Below are 26,970 nucleotides of genomic sequence, written 5' to 3'. Positions count from 1 at the left end.
TCTAAAGTTAACAGGGAGGCCAACAGATTGGAAACTCAGACAGGAGCTGACATTGTAGTCTTTTGTTTTGTTCTGTTGAAGTATAGTTGATTTACAATGTTTCAGGTGTACAGCAAAGAATACATAATATATTCTTTTTCAGATTCTTTTCCATTATAGGTTATTACAAGATATTGAATATAGTTTCCTGTGCTATACAGTAGGTCCTTGTAGTTTATCTATTTTATATACAGTACTAGTGTGTATCTGTTAATCCCAAATTCCCAATTTATCCCCCCCTTTTCCTTTTGGTAAGCATAAGTTTGTTTTCTATGTTTGTGAGTCTGTTTCTGTTTTGTAAATAAGTTCATTTGTATCATTTATTTTTTTTTAGATTCCACATATAAGTGATATCATATGATATTTGTCTTTCTCCAGCTGACTTACTTCACTTAGTATGATCATCTCTAGGTCCATCCATGTTGCTGCAAATAGCATTATTTCATTCTCTTTTATGGCTAAGTAATATTCCATTGTGTATATATATATATATATATACATATATATATATACATATATACATATATATATATATATGTATATATATATACATATATATATATACATATATACATATATATATATATATACACATATATATACATATATATATATATATACATATATACATATATATATATACATATATACATATATATATATATATACACACATATATATACATATATATATATATATATATATACACATACCACATTGACATTGTAGTCTTGACTCTGAAATCTACAGGGCAGGCCAGCAGGCTGGAGACTCTGGCAGGATTTCTATGCTACAGTCTTGAGGCAGAATTCCTTCTCTGGGAAAACTGTTTTTGCTCTTAATGTCTTCAACTGATTGGATGAGGCTCACCCACATTATCAAGGGTAACTTCCTTTACTTACAGTCAACTGATTGGAAATGTTAATAATGTCTACAAAGTACCTTCACAGCAACATCTACACTGGGGTTTGACCAAACAACTGAGCACCATAGCCTAGCCAAGTTGACACATAAAATTTAATCATCACACTTACCCTCTCTGAACCAGCTTTTTCCCCTTTGAAATGAAGACAAAAGTCCCTTATAAGGCTGCTGGGAGAATGAGAACTGATGTATGGTAGCAGCCTCTACAATGGCTCCCATGACCTCCATCTCCTGGTATTCATGCCCTTGTGTAATCCCTGCCCCTTGAGTGTCGGTTAAACCTGTTGACTCAGTTTTAATGAATAGAAATAGAATATGGCAGAAACGATGAGATATCACTTCTGGGATTAGGCTATAGAAAGACTTGGTTTCCATCTTGCCCACCCCCTCTTGCTCAGTCACTCTGAGGGAAGCCAGCTGCCATGTTGTGAGCTGCCTTTGGTGGTGTGGAACTGATATCTCCAGCCAATAGCCAGTGAAGACCCGAGGCTGGCACCAGCCACGTGGGTGAGCTGGGAAGTAGACACCCCCCCCCCCAAAACCACCACCCAGGAGAGCCTCTGGTTCTGGCTGATACCTTGACTGCAACCTCACAAGAGACCCTGGGCCAGAGGCACCCGGTTAGGCCACACCTGGGTTCCTGACCCACAGAATCTGTGAGATAATGAATGTGTGCTGTTTTAAGCCTCTAAGTTTGGGGGTAATTTGTTACACAGCAAGAGATAACTAACATGCATTATGGGTGGTAAGTGCCTGGCATAGTCTCTGGCATACAGGAGGTCAGTAGGTCCTACGGCTTTATGTGAAATTTCTCTCAGAGACGTGTAATTTCACAGAAGACTCCATCCCAAAGGCATGATTTTGTCATGGAACTTTTCAGCAGAGTAATGGGAGGGAGGGTACTTCTGAGAACACCTGAGGTCACACTACACAGATGGCCATCAATTTTGATTCCAGGTAAGGCAAAGAGGTAGTCCTCTCCCTCATGAGAGAGGGGCTACTAGCTGAGGATGAGCTGAGGCAGGGGCTCTGGCAACTTCCCCAGGAAAATAATCTGTATTGACAACAACAAATAGCTATAGAGAGGGCCCTAGAGATACAGTGGGGAGCAAAGGCCTAATGTCACTGATCTCAGAGCACTTGCAGGTCACGGAAGAGGCTAGTAAATAATTACACCAATGCAAATATAATGATAAACTGACACCAGTCCTCTGCAGGGAAGGAATTTGTACACTAGGAAAGTGACCTAGACTAGAGGCGTCAGGAGAATTTCTTGGAGGAAGGGGCATGCAAGCTGAGATATGAGGACAAGTGGGCATTAACTAGGTGAAGAAGGAAGGGAAAAGCATTGCAGACAGACAGAAAGCACAGCATGTGCAAATGTCCCGTGATGGGAGGTAACATGGCGTATTTGAGAACTGATAGGGGATTGGTGTGTGGCCAGAAGACAGCGAGGGGGACAGTGTGAGAGAGAGGCTGGGATGGTCAGCAGGGCCCAGACCATGCTGACCTTGTAGTAAGTTGTAGGTCATGGATCTTTATTTGGAAAACAAAGGGAAGCCATTGGAGAGTTCAAGTGAGGATGTGATGTAATCAGATATGTGTTGTTAAACGGTTTTCTGGAAACCATGTATAGATTGGATTAGTGGGAGGGGGAGGGGAGGCCGAGTTGGGTATGGCAGTAGCCCGGTGAAGGGTGCTAGCAGCTTGGACCCTAGTGGAAGCTGTGGAGGTGATAAGATGGGAAGCATCAAGCCGATACAGAACATCACCCAGCTCCCTGTGGAGACGAAAGCCCCAAAACATGATGCCAGAGAACATTCAATGGATCTGAGTTCAAGTTCTGACTGTGCTTCTTACCAGCTGTGTGGCCTCCAGCAAGTTTCTAAACCTCTCTGTGTTTCAAAGTCCCCATATGGAAAGTAAGCGTAAGAAGGCCAACCTTGCTGGCTGGTTGTGTAGATACGCCTCGAAAGTGCCTGGGCAGTGGGCTGAGGCACCCCGTAGACGTCATAGAAGAAAATTCTGACCAAGACAGACAATTTAGCTTTAGCTACAACTGACGTAATGTGTTTTTGCTGTACTGTTTGAGAATATTCAAGTCTGCCATGGAAGACAAGTAAACAAGCGGGCTGGATAAAATGCCACTGATAAGTAAGTTCGTAACCAGGGATAGATGTTAGGCAGATGACGTAGAGCAGATAGGTGAACAGAGATAAAAAGAGGTGGAAGGAACAAGAGATTCCTAATATTCATGAAGCACTAAATATACAAGAGACACGAAATATTCATGAGGCGCTAAATATATTTAAGGCACCTGAGGCACTAAATATTCATAATAAACTAAATATACATGAGGCATATGAGGCACTCAATATTCAGCCACCCATTGGTAACACTCATTCTGGCCCCATGTGTCCAAGAAATGCAAATAACCATAGCTGCTCCCCAGGCTAATTGGAGACGGGCAGCCATGGCCGGGCATGCTGTCTCTGCATCTCTCCAATTGAGCATGAGTGTGACACTGGCCCCAGGCACATTCCAGACTTCTGTGCACCTCAAACCTCAACTGTGGTTTCATACCCACACCATCAGCGGGGAAGGCGGAGGCAGCAGAGAAAGACAAAGCATCGCCCACCCAGGACGCAGGATGCAGGATGCTGGTACCCAGTCCTAAGTGTTTGAATCTGCCGCATCTCTCTTTGTGTCTGTGTATTTTCAGTGGCTTCACGATCCTGTGTGATTTGAGCTCTCTATCTTGGTTCGGGAGCCTTCCTTTCCTGTGATCTCTGGGATCGCTTGCTTGGAAGTGTACTGGGTAGCCGCTGTTGCCTGGGGGAAGAGGTGTGTTCCCACGTTACAGGTGAGTAACGACGGAGAATGAGACTCTCCTGGCGCCATGTCAGACGGAACACAGTTCTAAGCAGGTCAGGCATTGCGGTTGGAAGCATGGGAAGGAGGTGTGGCATGTGGCAAGCCAGCTCTAAGGAAATGGTGATTATCTGCAATGGGTGAGCACTGACTAATGCCAAGGGTGCAGAGCTGAAGAGTCATAGCTGTGGGTGCCTGTAAAGACATTGAAAAACTGAAGTAGGGAGTTACTCGTGTCCACGGTAGACCTGTTTAGCGTCCTGTGAGATGCCTAATCCCTTCGAGTATGTTAATAAGAATTCCCAAATTGGAAAATGGACCCAAAACACCAAGAGATTAAGGACCACTATGGTAAGTGCTAGGCTCCGGTGCAGTAGTAAATGGTCCCCTAAATTCTCAGTGACTTAACACAGCAAAGATTCATTTTCCATACATACATACATACACACACACACACACACACACACAATATGCCCATTTGGGGTTGGCTGAGGGTTTTGCTTTATCTTGCCCTCACTCCAGGACACTGGTTGATGGGCTGCTCTTTAGAATATTCCCATCCATTGTGGCAAAGGAAAGCAGGGTCACTTCCTGCTCGTAACTCATTGGCCACGACTGGTCACATGGCTCCACTCAACCACAGCAGGCCAGGAAGTGCCATTCTTCCATGTGCCTGGACAGCCAGAAACATTTCGTGGATGTCTCTGATTTGACTTCACTTGGATGTATAAAAACTCACGGACACAGCAGAGTTTGGGGATGAGGGTGTCCAGATTGGACTGCAAGACCCAGACCCCCAAGACTACCTTCAGAAGACCCCCTGAGGTTTTCCAACACCACCACCATCCTCAGTAGACTGACCTCAAGGTCCTCTGCTTCCACAAAAGCATTTATTCCAAGCACAGTGGAGAAGGCAGCTGATGACAGCCATCGAGAGAGGCAGGGTCTCCGTCTTCAGGAGACACATCAGAGTGACACATGCAGTGGCCAGAGGGCAAGGAAGGGTCTGGAAAGAAAGGTGATAGATGGAAGGACATCAGGGCAGCCGCGTAAACTTGGCATGACTTTTCCAATTTAACTCGGTAATAGTTAAACACTTGGCTTTTTAAATAGCATTTGCTTTAAGTAGCCCTGTTAATTAGTATTAATTAGCAGCTGGTAGTTTCTGTTGCCTCCTAATTGGTGGTTTGCAAGCCAGGAAGTTGAGGTGGAGAGTGGGGTGAAGATAAAGGTGAGAGGAGAGAGGGGCTTCTAGCTTTCTAGGATGAGCAATTAGTAATCATTCACGTGAAAGCAGGGGTGCTTCCAAGATTGATAAATTCCCCAGAGCAGGTACCCCTGGCTGGATTCGCTTCCTATTATGCTTGATACAAACATACACCCAGCTTCCTTTCACAGGGGGCTGCGGTGGCTTTGGGTCAATAGTCCTTTCTCTCGAACACTCTCTGAGCCCTGGACCAACGAAACTTTACAAACCCCTTTCAGAGGCATTGCCCTCTTGCCCGAGCCTGTTCTGGCATGTTCTCTTTCATCTGTGGCCTTGCTAAAGAACCCCGTTCAGGCAGAAGTTGCTAGATCTTTGGGAGTGTCCTAGGTTTCTGCCCCCTGGGGAGAGGAAGCGTGCCAGCGTGGAGAGCTGGCTCCAGTCAGATGGAAGGGAAGAGAGTTGGTTTCTAGAAGGTCACTGAAATGTTAACCCCTGAGCTTTGGAATCACCGAGATTGGGTCCAAGTTCCAGCTCCTCTGCTTGCTATCTGTGTGACCTTGGGCTCATTACCTGTAACCCCTCTGAGACTGTTTTCTCACGCTGCTGATAAGAGAAACTTTTTTGTATAGACTTGCTGTGAGAGTAAATGAAATCACGTATGCTAAGTGCTCACCACTTTGCCTAGCATATAGGGAGCGCTCATTAAATGGCATCTATTATTATAAACAAATATTAGAGTCATTAGATGAAAGTTAAGCCCTAATGAGGTCTTCAGCACAAACCTAAATTTGAAGCTAGACCTTTAGCACCTGCCACCGGGAGACCTCAGTCTCTTCTGGGCACCCAGAATCCAGTTGGCTTTGATAGATGATATCTAGCTCCTCAGGGGAGCCTGGAACCAGCAGCTAGCCTGTCACCAATGTTTTAAACAACCCCATGGGTTGTGGAAAGAGCTTGAAGCCCAGCCAGCTTTTCCTGGTATGTTTCGAGGCCTAGGAGGGTTATCTGACTTCAGCTTGTCCTATACCCATGTTCTAGGGGACCCTGGTAGTCCTCATTCAGCCCTTGGTCTTAGGTACCAAATCATTTAGAGATTTCCTCTCATGGCATTTGTTATTTGCACCAATTAAGGTGACTTTCAATTGTAAGTAACAATAACCAGTCACAGTGGCCTAAACAAGATAGTTTCTTTCTTTCATGCACAGAAGTCCAGAAGAATGAAGCCCAGGACTGGTAAGGTGGCCCTATTCCACCTAGTCCTTAGAGATCTGGGTTCCTACTATCTTGTCACTCAAGTGTGCATGGTCTCCATTCCCAAGGTCACCTCTTGGTCCAAGATGGCTGCTCCAGTTCCAGCTTCCATGTCCACATTCCAGCCAGCAGAATGGAGGACAGGTAGAAAAGGGGCAAAGGACACATATCAGCTGTGTTTTTTTTTTTTAACGTCTTTATTGGAGTATAATTGCTTTACAATGGTGTGTTAGTTTCTGCTGTATAACAAAGTGAATCAGCTATATGTATGTGTATAGCCCCATATTCCATCCCTCTTGCATCTCCCTCCCACCCTCCCTAACCCACCCCTCTAGGTGGTCACAAAGCACCAAGCTGATCTCCCTGTGCTATGTGGCTGCTTCCCACTAGCTATCTATTTGACATTTGGTAGTGTATATATGTCCATGCCACCCTCTCACTTCATGCCAGCTTACCCTTCCCCCTCCCCATGTCCTCAAGTCCATTCTCTACATCTATCAGCTGTCTTTGAAGGAAAGCTCCCAGAAATTTGCCACATGACCTTTCTCATTACATCTCAGTTTGGTCATGTGACCACACATGGCTGCAAGGAGGCATGGAGGAGAGATGGTTAATCTGCAAGAGAGGGAAACATAAGGGGGACACACAGAGAAGTAGGAAGTGAGAGGTTTATCTCCTTCCATTAGGAAAGTCTCATTTGGAGCTGAAGTTAGCTAGAGTTGGTTTGTAACTTGCAGTCCAAACAACAACCAAGACAATCGTTATCAAGGTCGTTTCCCTAACCCGGCACTAATGGTGTTGTCTACACCAATATGCCTAAGAATAATCATGTGGAGGTGTTTGTTTTAAACATCCATTTTCTGATCCCATTCACCAGAAATTCCAGTTCCTTGGGTCTGGGGGGCCAAGACCTGCATTTTTAGCAATCTCCCTGCCACCCAGCCACAATTCTGTTGTAGGCAGTCCAAGGACTACAGTTTGAGAAATACTGCTTTACAGCCAGTTCAGAGATGTATCAGTTACTACTGCTGTGTAACAAACAGCCCTAAACTTACTGGCTTAAAACAACATCATATTATTTTGCTCACAAATTCTGTGGGTCAGGAAATTGGAAAGCGAGACAGCATAAAATGCTTGTCTCTACTTCATAATGGCTGGGACCTCAATTGGGAAGACCTGAAGGCTGAGCCTGTCTCAAAGGTTGGGGCCTGGAATCATCTGGAGGCTCCCCCAGTCATACATCCAGGGGCTTTTGGCCTGGACCTCAGCAGGGGCTATCAGCTGGAACACCTACACGTGGGCCTGTCCGTGTGTCTTGGGTGTCCTCACAGCATGGTCCCTGGGTTCTAAGAGCCAGAGTCCCAAGAGAGAACCAGGAGGAAACTCGATGGCCTTTAATGACCTAGCCTCGGAAGTCAGACAGTGTCACTTCAGCTGTAGTCACAGGCCACCAGATTCAAGGAGGAGGGGACATAGATCCCCCTCTACCTTACATTGTAAAAAGAGCATTTGGGATGAATGAGAGCTCGTGTTGGAAAATATCGTCTTCCACAAGGAGGAAACCTGGGCATCTGCAGAGGCAGAGGGACCTTAGGAAATGCTGGGAGCAAATCTCCCCTCCTCCTATCCGTTTTGTGTGATGACCTTTTTCATCAGCCAAGATTCTGCCTTTCTCCCAGGTCCTGACCTGGAACTCAGAGCCTGAGGCTAGGAGAATGGGGCCAGCCTTTTTGCATATGGCTCCATCTACTCCTCAGGCCTCCAGAAGGTGCCAGTGGTGTATTGGTCTTGCGGTCCCCGTTGGCTTTGCAGGATCCTGTGTGGGAGCCTCAAGAGGGAGCTGATCCAGACATGGAGGAAACCTCTGGCCGGATTCCACCTGGGGTGTGTCAAGGAACTCCATTCAGGATTTTTAAAAATCATCTGTCACATGGCTCTTTTGCCAGCTTAGAATAATTGCCAAGTTTTTGCTCCCTAAACTGCATGGAAGGTACAGAGGAATTCTCTTTTCTTCTTTTTAGTGTCAATTTCAACAGTGCCCTGTAATGGGATTCTTCACAAAGGAAACACACCCTGAAACCATGGTGCTGGATTCCTGGGGCCTCTGTCTACTCTGGCTGGGGCCTCAAACATGCAGCATTTCAAGGGCACGGACCCAGCTTCTGCTTGGCTGATTTCCTACCCGGGACCATGCTGGCAGGCTTGGCGAAGCCCCCTGAACTGAAGGATGGCCCCTGTACTAGCCACACTACCCTTGACCTACTGGATGCCGTTCCTTTCTGTTAAAATCAAGAGTAACCTTAGACTAACCTCACAGAACTTCATCTTGTCTTCTCACCTTCCAGATAAGGGAACAGAGACCAGAAAGCCAAAGTGACCCATCTAAAGCCATGTGGCTGCCCAAGCCTGAAAGCCTGAACGCGTTCTGACCCCTCCTACGGCCCTTTTATGAAGGGGTCTTCGAAAGGGGCGCACCTCTCCCATCTTGCTAATTAGTAAAATGCCCCTCTTGTCCTTCCCTTTTTCTTTCTTTTTTTTTTTTTAAATTAATTTTTATTGGAGTATAGCTGCTTTACTTCTTCCCTTTTTCTAAGCGGCTCCTCCCTTCCCTATGTACACGACCCTCTGCATTTGCTGTTCCCGTCAACAGATGGAACAGACATTTATTTGAGCTGATGTGTGCATTAAGCTCCCTCTGGAATGAACTTGCTGCTGATGGCTGTCATGCTTCAAGCTGTCATTCAAATAATGTGTGACTCTTCGATCCGGGCTTTGCCCCTAATAAACCCCTCAATGGCACTGTTAGGAAATCTTGGGTGTCTTTTTTTAATGTTGCCATCACAAAAAGCCTCCAGTGTCTGAAAGAGGGCAGAACTAGCCCATAGGCATCATTCAGGGAGGTTTTAAACAAGTCTGCAAATTCTTTGACCCCTCTCCCATCCAGAGGTGGCATCGACATCCTTTCCCCTTGAATCTGACATGGCCCAGTGACTCACTTGGAACCAACAGAACGCAGCGGAAGTGAATGACCTCCCAGGCGAGGTCAGCTGAGGCCATGAAGCTTCCACCTGGGTCTCCCCCTCAAGACCCTCTCTCTCTACGTGTCACCTCCAGAGACACTTCCTCTCAGACCCCAGCCGCAATGCTGTGAGACCCCAAGCCACATGAGAGGCATCCTGGATTTTGCACACAGTTTGACAGCCCCCTCTGAGCCCAGCCTTCAAGTCATCTCAGGTGCTAGCCTTGTGACTAAAGGAGCTTCCAGACGATTCCAGCCCCCAGCCGTTTGTGTCACCCCAGCCCTCTAATCTCCCAGCTGAGGTCCCAGTCATCGTAAAGCAGAGACACGCTGTCCCTGTCCAAATTCCTGACCCATGAATCCGTGAGCAGCATAAAATGCTTGTTTTAAGTCACCAGGCTTCGGAGCGGTTTGCTACTCGGCAATAGTGACACCATCCAACGGGGTAGGGGAGGTTTTTACAAAATATCCGAGACCCCCAGGCTCAGAAACCCACGGGGCACGTGCGCTCATCACCAATGATCTTAGGTAGAAAATGAAAGCGGAGCTGGTACCAAGTTCCCAGGCTAGCTCCTCGAAGGCGCTTCTGGGAGAAAATGGAAGAACCCTAGAGCGGGTGGTTTCACACCTTCTGTTCCCTCCACCTGGAATACCCTTCCCTGTTCTTTTGCCCGGCCAGCTGCTACTTATCACCCAAGACTTGGTTCAGGACGAGTCCCTTTTCTGGAATCCATGACGGCCTGTATCTCCCCCCTTTAGGGCACTCAACCACAGTACATTTCAACTGTCTTCCCAGTTCGACTGGGAGTTTCTGGAGTTTGGCAACTCTCTCTTGCCAGTTCAGAACGTGGCCTGCCCGCAAAGCTGGTCTCCTCCCCCTCCCCCTCTGAACCTCCCCCTCCCCCTCCTCCCACTCCTTCCCTTTCTCTCTGACACTCCGGGCTCTGCTCTACCCCCTCTTTCTTGTTGCCCAGCAGGGGCTCTGAGCCCCACTCCCTCTCTTTCTGGGGCTCAGCTGAATTTCCCTCCACTACCGCGGATTCAGCCCCATGCCTGCTTCTCCTGTTTTGGCTGGCGCCGACTTTTGCGGTTAACAAGGGATGCTAAAGCCCTTTCTAGACTCTTCTCCAGGGACCTGAGACTCGAGAGCGGACCTCAGGAGGACGTGCACTCCAGGCGGGCCCCAGCAGTCTCCCCAGTCGCCATCTGGGCCGCCGCATGAGGGCGCGGCCGCAGGAGATGGGCAGGGTGAAAGGAGGCCGGGTGGGGCCTGATCTGTCTCGAAAGTGTCACTGGCCTTTCCCACACTGAGTCGTGTCACAGAAATTGTTGCTGACAGGGGTCAGGTGGCCTAACACTGAATTTGGAGGGCGGGGATCAGTGTGAATGACGCCTCGCACAGAGAAGGGGCCCAGAAGGCCCACAGGGCTAATGAAGGCGGCCAGGCATTGTGAGAGGCCCGCAGGACACTCCGGGGGCATGGCGGGGAGGCTGGGAGAGGTCTTAGCCCCGAGGGGAAGAATGCCCATGTCAGGGAAGGCACATTAACTCCTCAAAGGCCGTTGAGCTGGGCCTGTGATTGACAGGTGGGCTCTGTCAATCAGGGGAAGCTGCCGATGAGAGAGTGGGCCACCAGACACAAAAGGGGACATGTTTGATGAGCTCTGGGGGCTGGGCTAGAATAGAGGGAGGCTGAGCCCGAGTCACAAGGAGCCTGCAACTTGATGGCAGAGACCAGAGTTTTAACTGGGGCCCTTTGCGGCCCAGGCGTGGGTCTATTAGAGGGTGTCTGTCTTGGGGAAATTGTCAAAAGGAAGCTGGCTTGTCAATGATGTTGGTGCCAGATCCTTGAGCTTGCCTTAGTTATTCGATAAGGCACTTGGTCACAAATGCAGTGCACAGACGATGACATTGTGTGTGTTGGAGAGGCTTTCCAAGGAGGGGGTTGGGGACTTGGCAGTGACGGTTTAATTGTGCAAAGAATTCAGGACTTGATAGGTACCAAATAAATATCTGATCACTTACTCATATAGCACTAGTGCTCCAAATTGTATTTTTAATATAAAGTCCCAACATCCTATTTTCTAAGTTTAAAGATTAACTTAAATTAGATGTAGGCAGTCGTTCTAGAAAATATGTGGAATCTATAAAGTACAGAATGGTGGGGGGAGGTGCATCCTCCCACCGAAAGTCAGTCATTGCCAGCATCAGGGTATGTTTAGCTCCAGTCTTTTTACTTATACGTCTTTTAAAACATAATTGTGATCAACTGTACACACAATTTGGTAATTTGCTCTTTTCTTGCTCAACGTAGTGATACAAGCATTTTTCATGTTATTCCAAACTCCTGGTAAACATCATTTTTAATGGCTACGTAATATGGATTGGATTTTCAATTTTCATTAAATTTCTGTTTTATCTTCAGCCTGATTGCTTTGAGGAGCCTAATTTCTGCCAGTCCTCATCTGCTTATCTGTTTATCAGGAGCCGCATTTCCACCATGGCTATCCCCTTTTCTGAGGGGGGGCGGGCAGGAAAGAGGGCTCCAAAGGGGACAGATGTAGCTTCCACGCGGGGTCACTGGCCAGCCAGAGACACTGTCAGGGCAGGACCACCGTGGGCCCTGGGTGTCCTGTGGTCAGTCTCAATTTCAAACATTCTGTTCTGATGTGTCCATAAGTACACTGGTTCTTCCAGAGACCACATGGCCCACTTAGGATTAAAAGATATGGTCCCCTTGGGACTTCTCTGGCGGTCCAGTGCTTAGGACTCTGTGCTTCCACTGCAGGGAGCACCGGTTCAATCCCTGGTCGGGGAACTAAGATCCCGCATGCCGCTCAGCCAAAAAATAAAGTAAAAATAAACCACTAAGTTAAAAAAAAAAAAAAAAAAGAGGAAAGAAATCATGACTCCTTCAAGTAGATAAATGGTACAGGGTGTTCAATTCATTAAGGGACGCCCCTCAACTTGTGTATGTGTGTGTGTGTACAGTTCTGTGAATTTTAACACATGTATAGATTCTCATTACCACGATCGGGATATAGAACATTTCCATCATGCCAAACAATTTTTTGTGCTACCCCCCGCCTTTGTAGTCAAGCTCTCCCCCACCGTTAATGTCTTGCAACCACTGATCCATTCCCTGTCACTATAGTGTCATCTTTTCCAGAACCTCATACAAATGAAATCATGCAGCATCTAAGCAGTTGAAGACTGGCGTCTTTCACGCAACAGAATGCCTTTAAGATTCATCTAAGTTGAGTATATCAACAGACCACTTCTTTTTGTGGCTAAATAGTTTTCCATCATGTGGGTATATCACCATTTGTTTAACCATTCACTTGCTGATGAATATTCGGGTTGTTACCAGTTTTGGGTAATTATGAATAGAACTGTTGTGGACATTCGTGGACAGATTTTTGTGTGAACATACATTTTCACTTCCCTTGGGTAAATAACTGAGGCATGAGATTGCTGGGTCATATGGAAATTGTATGTTTAACTTTACAATAAAATGCCAAACCATTTTCCAGAGTGGCTGTCCTATTTTAACATTCCTACCAGCAACCTACGAGAGTTCCAGTTGCTCCACATCCTCATCAGCACTTGCTATGGTCAGTGATTTTTTTAAATTTTATTTATTTATTTATTTATTTTTGGCTGTGTTGGGTCCTCGTTTCTGTGCGAGGGCTTTCTCTAGTTGCGGCAAGCGGGGTCCACTCTTCATCGCGGTGCACGGGCCTCTCACTATCGCGGCCTCTCTTGTTGAGGAGCACAGGCTCCAGACGCACAGGCTCAGTAGTTGTGGCTCACGGGCCTAGTTGCTCCGCGGCATGTGGGATCTTCCCGGACCAGGGCTCGAACCCGTGTCCCCTGCATTGGCAGGCAGATTCTCAACCACTGTGCCACCAGGGAAGCCCTCAGTGCTTTTTATTTTAGCCATTCTGATAGGTAGGTAGTGTGTATCTCTCATCATTTCCCTCATGGCTAATGATGTTGAACATCATTTTCTGTTTATGTGCCGTCTGTTATCCTCTGATGAAGTGTTCAGGTCTCTTGACCATTTTTAATTAAGCTGTTAGTCTTCTTACTGTTAAGCCTTGAAAATTCTTTTACACATTTGGTATACAAGTCTTTTGTTGGATATGTGATTTGCAGATATTTTCTCCAGTCTGTAGGTTGCTTTTTCATTCTCTTAACAGTGTCTTTCACAGAACAAAAGTGTTCACTTTTGATCAAGTCCAATTCATCAATTTTTCTTTTATAGATTACACTCTTGGTCTCATGTGTAAGAACTCTGCCTAATCCTAGATCATGAAGATTTCCTCCTATATTTTCATCCAAAAGTTTTATAAGTTTTACACTTTACATTTAGACCTGTGATCCATTTTGAGTAAACTTTTGTATAAAGTGCAAGGTTTAGGTTGAGGTTCACTTTTTTTTGCTTATGGATGTCCAATTGCTCCTACACCATCTGTTGAAAAGACTATCCTCCTTCCACTGAATAGCTTTGTACCTTTGTCAAAAATCGACTGGCCATATTTTGGTGGGTCTATGTCTGGATTCTCTATTCTCTTCCATTGGTCTGTGTCCATCCCTCTGCCAATACTACACTGTCTTACTGTAGCTTTACAGTAAGTCTTAAAATCAGGTAGTGTGATTGTTCCAACTTTCTTCTTTTTTTTTTCCAAAATTTTTTGGCTCTTTTATTTCCTTTGCCTTTCCATACCCATTTTAGAATCAGCTTGTCTATACCTGCAAGAAATCCTGCTGGGGTTTTGATTGGAATCGTATTAAATATATAGATTGATTTGAGAGGAAACTGGCATCCTTGCCATGTTGAGTCCTCTGATCCATGAACCCAGTATGTCTTCCCCACCTTGTTTGGTTTGTTTGATTGATTTAAGAATTTTCTTCCCCAGCTGGGAGAAGGCGACATCTCAAAATGTTTGGTTTCGAGTTGAAGAGAGCACGGTCTGTCATGGATACTCATTTGACCCAGGCACGTCTTACTTCCTTCAAGCCCAGTAGAGACACCTTGATTTTCACTGGCAATCTTATACTTTGGGGGCAGGGTGAGAAGAGAAACTTATCAGACTCACTTGTGCATCTGCTAGAGAACCGTGTTGGGGTGTTGGTGCATACATGTGTGCCCTCACATACACACATATGTACACAGTGTCCACATGTGCTCATGCATACGCACGTGTGGATGTCCACGCGTGCACAAATATACATGTGGGTGCCTAGATATACACACATGTACACCTGCACACACATGCACATAAGCATACATATGTGGGTTTCTGCATCTACACACACATGGCCTTGCAGAGGCAGCCCCCACCCTCCTCTCTGCTTTAAGCAGCCACGTGACACCAGGCTGAGAAGAAGGAAGGCTGTTTGCTTCACATGCGGAAAGCTGGTGGAAACGTGACCTTGAAAGAAACAGCATAAATGCACATGTAGAGAGCTTCTTAGCAACTGCTTGTTGAGAAAAAGAAAGGAATCAGGGAAAAGAGCCAGGAAACAAGGAAGAGGGGGAGCAAATCAAGAGAGGAAGCAAGCTTGACTCTTTAAGGGAGGAACCGGCTCCCACCGTGTTCTCAAGGCTTTCTCAGATTCCCGAAAGGGAACGGGAGAGAAATGGGTGACGCCTGGAGGCCTCGGGCTGGGAAAATGAGCCATGTTGACGTAAGTCGAGTCAGGAAAGGAAGGACGTACCACAGACCACAGTGCAGCCACTTATCTTAGTGCGGTGCCGGCCTCACCTGCTGTGAGCACGGCCGCCATCCCCGGACTCGGTATCATCAGCCCCATTTTACAGAAACAGCCTGGGAGAGATTCACGAACTTGCCCAAAGTCTCCCAGTGAAGGGCAGAGGGCGGCTGCAAACTCTGAACGGTCAGCCTCCATGTTCCTGGCTCTGCAGTTTCCTGTCAAGCCCTCGGGCTGAGAGATGGCCGAGGTGGTCACTTCGGGCTGCCTAATGACTCATCTGGAAGGCCGCAGCCCTGCGGAATCTCAGGATTCAGGAGCCACCGAGATCAGGGAGGCTACAGCTCCCCTCTCCCAGCTGACAAAACAGAGGCACAGAGGGAAGGCCCCATGACAAGTCAATGGCCAGCTGGACACAAGCCCCCTCGCACCTCCTGCTTCACCACATCACCTGGCTTCTCAGGGTGACTGCGGTTGGAGAACCCAGGATGCGGCAAGACAGACCTCAGGAGTTCTCACTAATCCTTCCATGATGAGGCCCCAGGGGGTTTGGATGGGGCAAGGGGCACAAGTTAGTGGCCAGGCCCAGGGACCCAGGCTTCTCGGCTCATTCTCCCACGCTGAGGAGTTATTTGAATATGCAGAAGCTGAGGAGCCAGAGGGCAGGAGAACTAGTGGCTTAGGTGGGAGGGCCTTGGAGTCACGCTGCCTGGGTGCAAATCCTAACTTCCTAAGTAAGACCTCGTGCAACGAATTCGCTTCTCCATGCCTCAGTTTCCTTCTGCATTAAATGCGGATATGTAGTAGAGTTCTCCAGAGACGTAGAACCAATAGAATATATATATATACATATATATATATATATATATACATATATATATATATACATATATATATATATATATGTGTATATATATATATGTATATATATATATATGTATATATATATAGCTATCTGGACATATCATATATACAGAGATAGATTTATTATGAGGAATTGACTCACATGATTATGGAGGCTGAGAAGTCCCAAGACCTGCAGTCAGCAAGCTGGAGACCCAGGAGAGCTGATGGTATAAGTTCCACTCTGAGGGCAGGAGAAGACCACTGGCCCAGCTCATCAGTCAGGCAGATGAAGTTCCCTCTTACTCAGCCTTCTCCTTCTAGTCAGGCCTTCAACTGATTGGGTGAGGCCCACCCACATGGGGGAGAGCAATCTGCTTTACTCAGTCTCCAGATTCAAATGTTAACCTCAGCCAGACACACCTTTGCAGACACACTCAGAATAATGTTTGAGCAAACGTCGGGCCCCCTGTGGCCCAGGGACACCTGCAATTAACCATCGCAGGATGCTAATAGTATTGCCAAAGGACTGTCTTGGGGGATAAATGAGGTCTCTAAAGCATTTGGAATAACTGTTGGCATATCCTATGTACTTAATAAGCATGGGGGGAGAGGATGTTGATAGGACGGATGGTGACATTGATGAGGATGGTAGGGGATAGCTGGTCAGGACCCTCAAATTTCCAATGGGTGACTTAGGGAGTGGCTGGCAATGGTCACTGTTCTATGTGTGATATGAAGAGTTTGTTACAGAAGCTAGAGACTCTGTTTTTGGGGAAGACACATAGATGGAAACAGCCCATCCTCACAGCGGCCAAAACCCCATCCTGGTCATCTTTGACTCCTCCAGGAAGATTAAGCTGGGGCTTCCTTGCCCCTCAAGACATAACACCAGGGGCTTCCCTGGTGGCTCACTGGTTAAGAATCCGCCTGCCAATGCAGGGGACACGGGTTCGAGCCCTGGTCAGAAGATCCCACGTGCCGCGGAGCAACTAAGTCTGTGCGCCACAACTACTGAGCCTGCGCTCTAGAGCCCACGAGCCACAACTACTGAGCCTGCGCTCTAGAGCCCACAAGCCACAACTACTGAAGCCTGCACACCTAGAGCCCGTGCTCCGCAACAAGAGAAGCCACAGCAGTGAGAAGCCCGCGCATTGCAACAAAGAGTAGCCCCCGCTCGCCACAACTAGAGACAGCCCGCGCGCAGCAACGAAGACCCAACAGAGCCAAAAATAAATAAATGAACAAATAATTTATTTAAAAAAAAAAAAGACATAACACCACTTCCCTCACCATCTTGGTTCAGTAGATACAAGACGTACCCGCACCCCAGGATGGACAGAGCCGCATATTAGAGCAATTACCCAGAGCAGCCCATCAAAACATCTACAAGAAACGCTTGAATGATGCTGCAGACGTGCATCTTGGGCACATCCCAAATGTATACACACATTCCCATCGTGCCCGCCCACAGCCTCCGCCCCGGCATCAGGCCCACCGGCCGCTGCAGCCAGCACAGAGGCGAGCTTAGACACCAGAGGCCAAGCGGCTCAGCCCTTCCCACCTCCCTCAGAGCAAGCCCTCCTCATCTGTTTCCCTGAAGCTCTTAACTCATAACAGCTGAGTGGACAGCGCCCTAAAATCCTGCCTTCCTTCTCATTCCTTCCTTGAAGAGATACCCGTAGGTAAATATTTTCTCCGGAGAGAAGAATTTCTCCAGTAGAAACTGTCAGCCAGCAGAGTGGCTGTGAGAGGCCTCCAAATGTTTTCATCTCTCACACAACCCCCATCTGGTGCTGTGTACGTGATGTGTAAAGTGTGCACACGCACGCACACACACACGCGCGCGCACGCGCATGCACACGGAGGATGGGCCCCTGTTCCCCATCACTCACCCTAGTCAGTCCCGCAGAGCTCACTATAAATCACCTCAGCCAAGAGAGAGGCCGGGAATATGCTGAATCATCTAATTGGCCAAGAAAGACAGTGATAGAACGATCCCCTTCCCTCTCAGCCGCCCAGAAAGCCAGCAGCTGAGGTGTCCCCTTTTCATGTTAATCAGGATCTCCCAGCCTCAGCCAGGACGGGGCGGAGGCCTGCAGGCCCGCCTGCCACCCAGCCCTCCTGGGACAGGGGCCTTCTCGCTGCTGGGGCCCTGCCCCCTGTGAGGAGGGGACTCGGGGGACCCCTCTGTAAAATGAAGCCTTGCCACCACGGGGCACTCTGAGAGTCTCCCAGGAAGGCCACTTCTCTTCTAAACCTGCGATTAAGTGGAATTACAGAATCCCTGCGCTGTTATATATTTGTCCCAATTCTGCTCCACAGCAACCTTTGCCCTACCCCAGAGTCACATCTCTGAGGTTTACACTGGAGCTGAAGAGCTCTTTAGAGGCTTGTGCTCTGTACCCAGTGGCTTCTCTGCTGGGCCCTCGGCTTTGTTTTCCTTGGCAGGGCGTGTCCATGGACAGCAGACGGGCAAACCTCGCCAGGAAAGCAGGCCGAGAATCCAGCAGAAGGAGGCCGCCTTTCTGCTCCTTGAACGCACACCTCTCACCCCGGGACACAGGCAGCTCAGATGGGAAGAAGCCACCAAGAGCCCTTCCTTCCTTCGCCTCACCTGCCAGGACCGAAAAAGTACCATAACCTCCAGGAAAGCATGATTACCTGGAGGGGCCTTTGAGTCATGGGGGAACAAGGCTGGGGTCTGTGGGTGGAGGGGAAGGTCTTCGCAGGGTTTCTGGAAGCAGTGTAAATCCAAGCCACGTGAGAAAAATAAGCACCTAGCACAGTGCCTGCCCTATGGTCGTGCTAACGTGTAGAAAGGTGGGCTAAAGGGAAACAGGACACACCAGAAGCGCCTCGGAGAAGGCTTCTGTTCAGGAAAAGTCTCTCTGGACTAGCAGCCTCACGGTTTTTACCACACCGTCCCTCGCCCAGAGCAGCAGAGCTCTGCTGTAGCAGAATAATGCCCCATAGTGGAAAAACTTGCCTCTTTCCCACCCTCCATTTTGTAGGAAAACAGCCTGGGGAGAAGTGTCTGGCCTAATAACGATGGAGTTAATGCTGAGCTGAGGGTCACAGCTTTCTGCTTTGCCCCAGGCCAGCAGCCCTCCTGTGGTCATTAATCCTCCGCAAGTGCTTAAGTGGAGGCCAGGAATCAGTTCCTCTGGCCTCACTAGACCCACCACGTAACTAGGACGGTGGGCCCCGTGTTTTACCCCTGGAGTCGGTGTTTGCCCGGACACTGGGCCGAGCGACCGCCAAAGGCCTGTGTCTGCTCGAAGTTTTGTGACCTCTGTGGGCCTGCGTCTGCCACAGGCCTGCATCCACCAGGGGCCTGTGCCTGCCTGAGCCTTTGCTATAGGCTCTGTGACTGCCGTGGGCCTCTCTCCACTGAGGGCTCTGGACCTGCCATGGTGAAGCCCAGAAACCAGTAGGGAGAGAGGCAGAAGGAATTACTAGCAGCGGTATTACTAGGTATTGCTTTCCTAAAGGCAAAAGAATCTTCAAAGGAATTTTTTAAAAAAACACAAAAACTTTGGGAAGACTATCACAATTGTCCCATTGTGAAATGCTTCAGCAAGAAGAGAGAAGGACACATTTTATCTCTTGAAAAATCAGTTCTTTGAGGACCTTCTAAAAGAACTGGGTTGACTGGGTCTCATGGGCTGAATTGTGCCCTCCAAAAATTCCTGTGTTGAAGCCCTAACCCCTATGGCCTCAGAATGTGACTGTATTTGGAGATAGGGTCTTTAAAGAGGTGATTAAGTTAAAATGAAGCCATTAGAATGGGCCCTAATCCACCATGACTGGTGTCCTTATAAGAAGAGGAAATTTGGACACACAGGTACAGAGGGAAGACCATGTGAGGACACAGGGAGAAGGCAGCCATCTGTAAGCCAAAGAGAGAGGCCTCAGAAGACACTAACCTTGCCCTGACACCTTGATCTTGGACTTCTAGCGTTTAGAACAGTGAGACAATAAATTTCTATTGTTTAAGCCACCCAGTCTGTGGCCCTTGTTATGGCAGCCTCAGCAAACGAATACACTAGGCTACAGTAGATGAATGTTTAGGCCTGGTTTGTTTGTTGCTTTGTTTCCCGGACACCTGTCATATAGCTCTCAATGAGGAAAAGTTAACCATAGTCTCGTAACGAACGACTCCAAAACCTAGTGGGTTAAAAACGCAGCAATCACTTATTTTACTCACAATTCTGTAATTTGGGCAGGGCTCGGTGGGGACACCTTGTCTCTCCTCCATGCAGCGTCAGCTGGGCTGACTTGATTAGGGAGTAGAGGACTGTATTAGTTATTTCTTGCTGCCTAACAATTTACCCCAACATTTAGTAGCTTAAGAAGACATGTATAGGGGCTTCCCAGGTGGCGCAGTGGTTAAGAATCTGCCTGCCAATGCAGGGGACACGGGTTCGAGCCCTGGTCCAGGAAGATCCCACATGCCGCGGAGCAACTAAGCCTGTGCTCTAGAGCCCGCGAGCCACAACTACTGAGCCCACGTGCCACAACTACTGAAGCCTGTGCACCTAGAGCACGTGCTCCTCAACAGGAGAAGCCACTGCAATGAGAAGCCCGCGCACCTCAATGAAGAGTAGCCCCTGCTGGACGCAACTAGAGAAAGCCGCGTGCAGCAACGAAGACCCAACACAGCCAAAAATTAATAAATTAAAAATAAATAAATTTTTAAAAAAAAAGAAGAAGAAGACATGTATAACCTCACACAGTTTCTGTGGGTCAAAAATCTGGGTGAAGTTTAGCCGGGTGCCTCCTTTAGCTGGGTGCCTCTGGCTCCAGGTGCCTCATGAGATTGCAGTCAAGCTGCTGGCTGCATTTGGGTTCTCTTCCAAAGGCCTGGCTGGTGAGGAATCTGCTTCCAAGCTCACTCACGTGGCTGACAACAGGTCTTAGTCTCTCACCACATGGGTCTTTCTACAGGACTGCCTCAAAACATGGCAGCTGGCTTCCCCCAGGGCAAGAAATGCAAGAAAGAGAGAGTGTGAGAGAGTGTCTAAGACAGAAGCCACAGTCTTTTTATAATCTAATCTTGGGAGTGTCATCCCAAGATTCTGCTGGATGGAAGCTAGGTACTCAGTCTCGTCTACATTAAGGGGGAGGAGATGACACAAGGGTAAGAATACCATCGCTGGGTTCCATCTTAGATGCCCCCTACCACAAGGATTGACTTTCAAGAGGGCTCTCTCACATGACTGGCAAGTTGGTACTGGGTGTTGGCTGGAAGCTGAGCTGGGGCTATGGGCTGGGAATCACGGTTCTTCTCCATGGGCTGCTTGAACTTCCTCACAGCATGATAGCTGGGTTCCCAGAGTAAGTGTCCCAAGAGAGTAGGGCAAGAGTACATCACATTTTTATGACCTAGCCTCTGAAGTCACAGAGTATCACTTCTTCCACACTCTGTTGGTTGAAGCAGTAACAAAGGCCCACTCAGGTTCAAGGATAAGGGTCATAAACTCCACCTACTGATGCAAGAGTGGCAAGGATCTAGAAATGCACGTGGGACAGGAGCTACTGTTGTGACTATCTTTGGAAAATATCTCCTGCTACAATGGAGCTTGGTAATAAGTAGAGAAGAGGCTGAGTCTGTAGCTGATGAAACTAAACTCAAGCTGGATATCTAGGAAGAAAAGTAAGTTCTCATAATTCAGGATCTGAGGTTCCTGGGACCCCTATCCCTGACTCTGTTTCTCTGGTGTAGGTTATGTTCTATCGCCGAATATAGTCTTCAGAGTACATCAGTGTTGCTGTGGTTTAGATCATACAAAGGTAGGCTCCCTACTCTATCAGTTAAGATGTTTTGTTGCAAACAAAAGCCCCAGTTTGGGGAGTAGGGGGATTTGAAGGTAAATAAGTCTCTTAAACTTAAACTGGAGGAGTGAATTCCTAATGACAGAAAGTCAGGCACCAGGCCTGGGGAGCAATTTGTGGACAAGGGCTTCAGAGTCACACCATGAAGCCACAAGGCCCACCCTGCTCATTTTGAATATGTGGATTCCCGGTGTTCTCAGTTTCCCAGGTCTATTCTACCAGGGTCTTGCTGCTTGGAAATCAGAGAAGTTATGGAGCCCCTAGAAAGAGCTCTCTTCCCCATAGAAGAGACTGGGATCTCAGTAGGGGGTCTCCAGACATTGAAAGGTTGGCCATCAACAGAACGGAGGCTGCCACAGCCCTAGGGAACTGTGTATCAGTGGAAACACTAGTGGAGCTTCTCATTCATTCATTCATTCATTCATTCAGCAAATATTCCTTGAATGCTGTCTGGCACTATACAAATTTCATAGGCTTGGCAGATACTGTCTTTTCCCCTTCCTAACAGCCCTGAGATTTTCCTCTAAGAACCATCTCCCTTTGTTTAGTAACCACCACCACCTCCCCCCCCACCACTGTGTAGCAACCATGCAGTTTGGGTGAGTTTGAAACCATCCCTGCCTCCATGGCCTAAGCCAATCAGAGCAAGTCCATCTCTCTTGTCACAGGGACAGTGATGATCATATCAAAGAGACACTCAGGACTTTTGAGGGAAGGAAATGCTTTTTTTTTTCCCTTTCCCTGGATGTGACTGAGGAAGCATGCAGACCCAGTTTCTGTTAGCAACCATCTTGCAACCATGAGGGAGGTCAATCTGAGCACAGGTCTAATTCCAAGAGAAGGATAAAACTGAGAGAAGTACAGAGAAATGGAGCCAGAGTCTGGCCTGAAGCCCACTAGACTTCTTAATTATGTGAGCCAATAAATCTCTCTTATGGTTCAAGCCAGGTTGAACTGAGCTTTTCTATAATTTTAAAGTCCTTTAACTGATGTGAATTCAGGAAACTTGCAGGATACAAGATCAACACACAAACATCAGTTGTATTCCTGTATACAAGCAATGAACAATCCACAAATGAAATTAAGAAAACAATTCCATTTACAATAGCATCAAAAAGAATAAAATTCTTAGAAATACGTTTAATCAAGGCAGTACAAGACTTGTATACTGATAGCTATAAATCATTGCTGAAAGAAATTAAAGAAGACCTAAATAAATGAAAAGTCATCCCATGTTCATGGATTGGAAGACTGAACTGTGTTAAAATAGCAACACTCTCCAAAGCAATGTACAGACTTAATACAATCTTTATCAAAATCCCAATGGCCTTTTCTTCAAAAATAAAAAAGCAGATCCTAAAATTCGTATGGAATTGCAAGGGACTCCAAATAGCCCAAATAATTTTGAATAAGAAGAATAAAGTTGGGGGACTCACACTTCCCAATTTCAAAACTTACTACAAAGCTACAGCAATCAAAACAGGATGGTACTGGCATAAGGATAGACATACAGATCAATAGAATTGGGAGTCCAGAAATACACCCATGCATCTATGGTCAGATGGTTTTTGACAAAGGTGCCAAGACCACTAAATGGGGGAATAATAGTCTCTTCAGCAAGTGGTGCTGGGATAACTGGATATCCCCATGCAAAAGAATGAAGTCAGGTCCCTACTTCAGACCATACATGAAAATTAACTAAAAATGGATCAAAGACATAAATCCAGAGTGATCTACATCAACATTTCAAGGCATGGTCTGCTTGTCTCTACTCACTCCTTATCCTTACCATTTGCCCTTTAAATTTCCCTGGAAGGAGGGAGTTCAGAAAGCCAGATTTTGGTGCATCAACTCCCCTAACATCTTGATACACGAGAACATTTTATTTATTTTTATTGTTTAAAAATTGAAAAAAGAAAAAAAACAACCAACCTCGGTCTTTGAAAACTGGGTTTTAAGAATCTCATTATGATGTCCCCTGCCCTCATCCCACATCAGATTATTACCACAGGCTTTCTGGACCGAGGCTCTGGGCAACTGGCCATCTTCTCAGCAGGATGGTGCTAATCTTCACTGCTAATCCACATGCCTGCTAAACCTCACCAACTCCAAAGAAAAGATTTCTGGGGAGAGGCACTTAAAGGGAGACTTGGGCTTCCAGGAACTCCTTCCCATGGCTCAACGCTCAGCAGGGCCTTTATCAGAATAAGCTGGGTGAGATCATCAACAGTTAAAATTAATCTGCCCAGGTCAAAATAAGTGAACAACAGCGCTGAGAGTGTGGTCTGGCCTCTGCTCATGTTTGTTAGTTGTTTGCTTGAAATCTGTGGTGCTCGCTTGTCCCATGAATCAGGGGCCTCAATGTCTGATCCAGGCAGTGGGAAAAAGGGGCAAAGGCAATTGGATATCCACCTGCAAAAGAATAAAGTTGGACCCCTATCTCACACCATACACAAAAATTAACTCAAAAGGATAAAAGCTACATGAGGCCAAAGGAACCTTCACAGGAGAATGGCTACTAAAACCCCTGACACGCACGGTACACCAAGAGTCCCAGGCCCACACAGCTGCCCGAGGCCTGGCAGAGGGAGCTGGGCAAAATCCTCGTCCTCCTCGCCAAAGAGGTCTCTCCAGCTTGGTCTCCCACCCAGCCTCGTGGCCCCTTCTACAAACTCTCCATACTTTTTCACATCGCCTGGCCTTCACTCTTGCTCGTCTGTCTGCTTAGAATGCCAACCCCAAATTCAAGGCCAAGTTCAAATTTCTACTTCTTCTTCCATGGATCTGAGTAGGATTTCCTCATCAGAAACCCTGGCTCCTTTCTTAGGGCTCACACAGCATTTCCCTTGCAGCTCTGGCATTTGCTATATAGCTACCATTGTTCTCTAGTTTCTTGGCTAGCCCTAAATTCAAACATGTTGTCACACTGTCTCCCTAAACCATGTAAATGTCCTAGAAATTCCAGTATTTCAACATCAAAAGTGCATTTCTCATAATTGGAAGTGACCCCATAATCCTGTATTTAGGCCAAAAGTCCCTGTGATTAAGCCACTTATTTCATTCTGCTTTGATCATAATTATGTCTCCTCACTAGATTGTGAGCTCGCTAGGGATAGATACTGTATCAATTAGGATTAGGTTTGGCTAAAAGCAAAGGAGACTCAAACTTGCAGTGGCTTAAATGTAATAGAGGTTTCTTTCTCATTTGCAAAAGTCCAGAGGTAGGCAGTTCAGCATGGGAATGGCTGCTCTTCTAAGAAGACCTCAGGAACCCAGGTGCCTTCCAGCTTACCATTACACCATTCCTAAGGTGAAGCCCTTGTCCTCATGGTCCATTATGGTAGCTAGAGCTCCAGTCATTACACCTACATTCCAGGCAGCAAGAGATGAAGAATAAAAGGAGAAATGGTTAAATATCAACTATCTCTTCAGGAAGTTTCCTGGAAGCTGCCACATGATACTTCTACTCATATTCCAGTGGCCTGATTTTAATCAAATGGCCACACCTACCTGCAAAGGAGGCTGGGAAATGTAGTTTTTCTTCTAGGCGGCCATGTGCCTAGCTTAAAATTCAGGGTTTGATCACTGTTAGAAGGAGAGGCAGTATACTGGAGAATAGTCTGCCATACATGGTCCTGTGCATCTCAAGATTTCAGTTTAGAAAATGACTCCTACATAGTACCTCATACAGAGTATCAAGGAATGAGAAATAGGATAGCACAGGATTATGGAGCTCAATAAAATATCCACAGTATCTTTCAACTACATCACGATCTCATTTGATTTCTACAAGAAAAGGCTTCCCTAACCAAACCGATATTTCAACTGTGATCACAGTGGAATGAAGGTTTTTAAAAGTCATGAACACGTTGTATGCAAATGGCTCACTAATTACAAATGAGACTTTGCTGGTCAGCCAGATAGGCTCTTCAGCTGATGACTACGTCTGAACATAAAATTCAAAACAAACAAACAAAAGCTCTTATTAGCCTACCTTTTATTAAACTTGCCACCCCCTAAATTCATCAGTACGAGCAAGACTGCAGTGTTGAATATCAAAGTTTCTATTGCTCGTACATTTCCACAATTTTTGGAGCATCCAAAGTTTTTTTGACTCCATTTCTCACTGGAATGAGGAACTTGGTACCTGGGGCCATTTTAAAACAGGGTCCCCAAATTCTTTGATACCCCTCCAATCAAGATTTGGGATCTGAGTGGGCTTGTGACTGCTTCAACCAATAGAGCATGGCATGTGTGACACTGTGTGACTTCTGAGCTAGGTCAGAAAGGGCCGTGCAGCTTCCACCTGGATCTCTTGGGACAGTAGCTGTGGGGAACCAATTGCCACGTAAGATGTCCGATCACCCTGAGAATGCCGTGCTGGCAGACACGTGAATGAAGCCGCCTAGAACTCTCCAGACCCAGCCCACCCACCACAGGGTGGGCTCAGTAGATGCCACGAGGAGCAGAGGAATCGCCCAGCTAGCCCTGGCCAGAATTTCTGACCCACAGATCCATGAACATAATAAAATGGGTGCTGTTTTATGGCACTAAGTTGGGAGTGATTAATGCAGCAATTGTGACTGGAACAGTACCGCATATAAAAGGATGTGTGATGAAATGGGAAACTCACTGGGCAAGCCTCGACCTAACAGAAGCCACCAGCCAACTTCACGCAAAGGCCCAGGATTTTCTCTCCAGGCCCTTCCCAGCCCCAAGTAGCTGGGTAAGGAGCAGGCAGCTTAGTCAAGTGGGTACGTGGCACCCAGACACAGAAAGATTGGAGTTTAAATCCTTGCTCTGCCCCGTGCTAGCTGCTGTGACCTGGGGCAAGCTGCTTAATCTCTCTGCACCTCAGTCCCCCAAATGGGGACGATATTCCATCTTTCCTAGCATTGGTGCCGGAATTTGATGAGCTAACCCTATAAAGCACGAGCACACAGTAGGTGCTCTGTAGGGTACTTCCATGTAGCCTGTCCTGGGTTTTCAGTGCATTTCAAATATTCATGAGTCTCTACTTTGGTCCAGGAAATGCACTCTTTGGCTTGCACCAGGATGGTCCCCATCCAAGTGTCAGAATTTGACTGCAAGGTCCCAGCAGCTACTGAATGAGATCGGATCATTGGATGCAGGGCAGTCTCTCCACACAGCCTCACGACACCCTAATCTCCGCGCTGGCAGGCTGCCCTTGCTGAACCATGGTGAACGTCAGTGGTGGTAAGCCCTGGGCCGTGTGTGGTTCAGCCCTGATCTAATAAAC

This window comes from Eschrichtius robustus, chromosome X (assembly GCF_028021215.1).
Source record: "Eschrichtius robustus isolate mEscRob2 chromosome X, mEscRob2.pri, whole genome shotgun sequence".
Lineage (NCBI taxonomy): Eukaryota > Metazoa > Chordata > Mammalia > Artiodactyla > Eschrichtiidae > Eschrichtius > Eschrichtius robustus.
Note: the sequence above shows the minus strand (reverse complement) of the source record.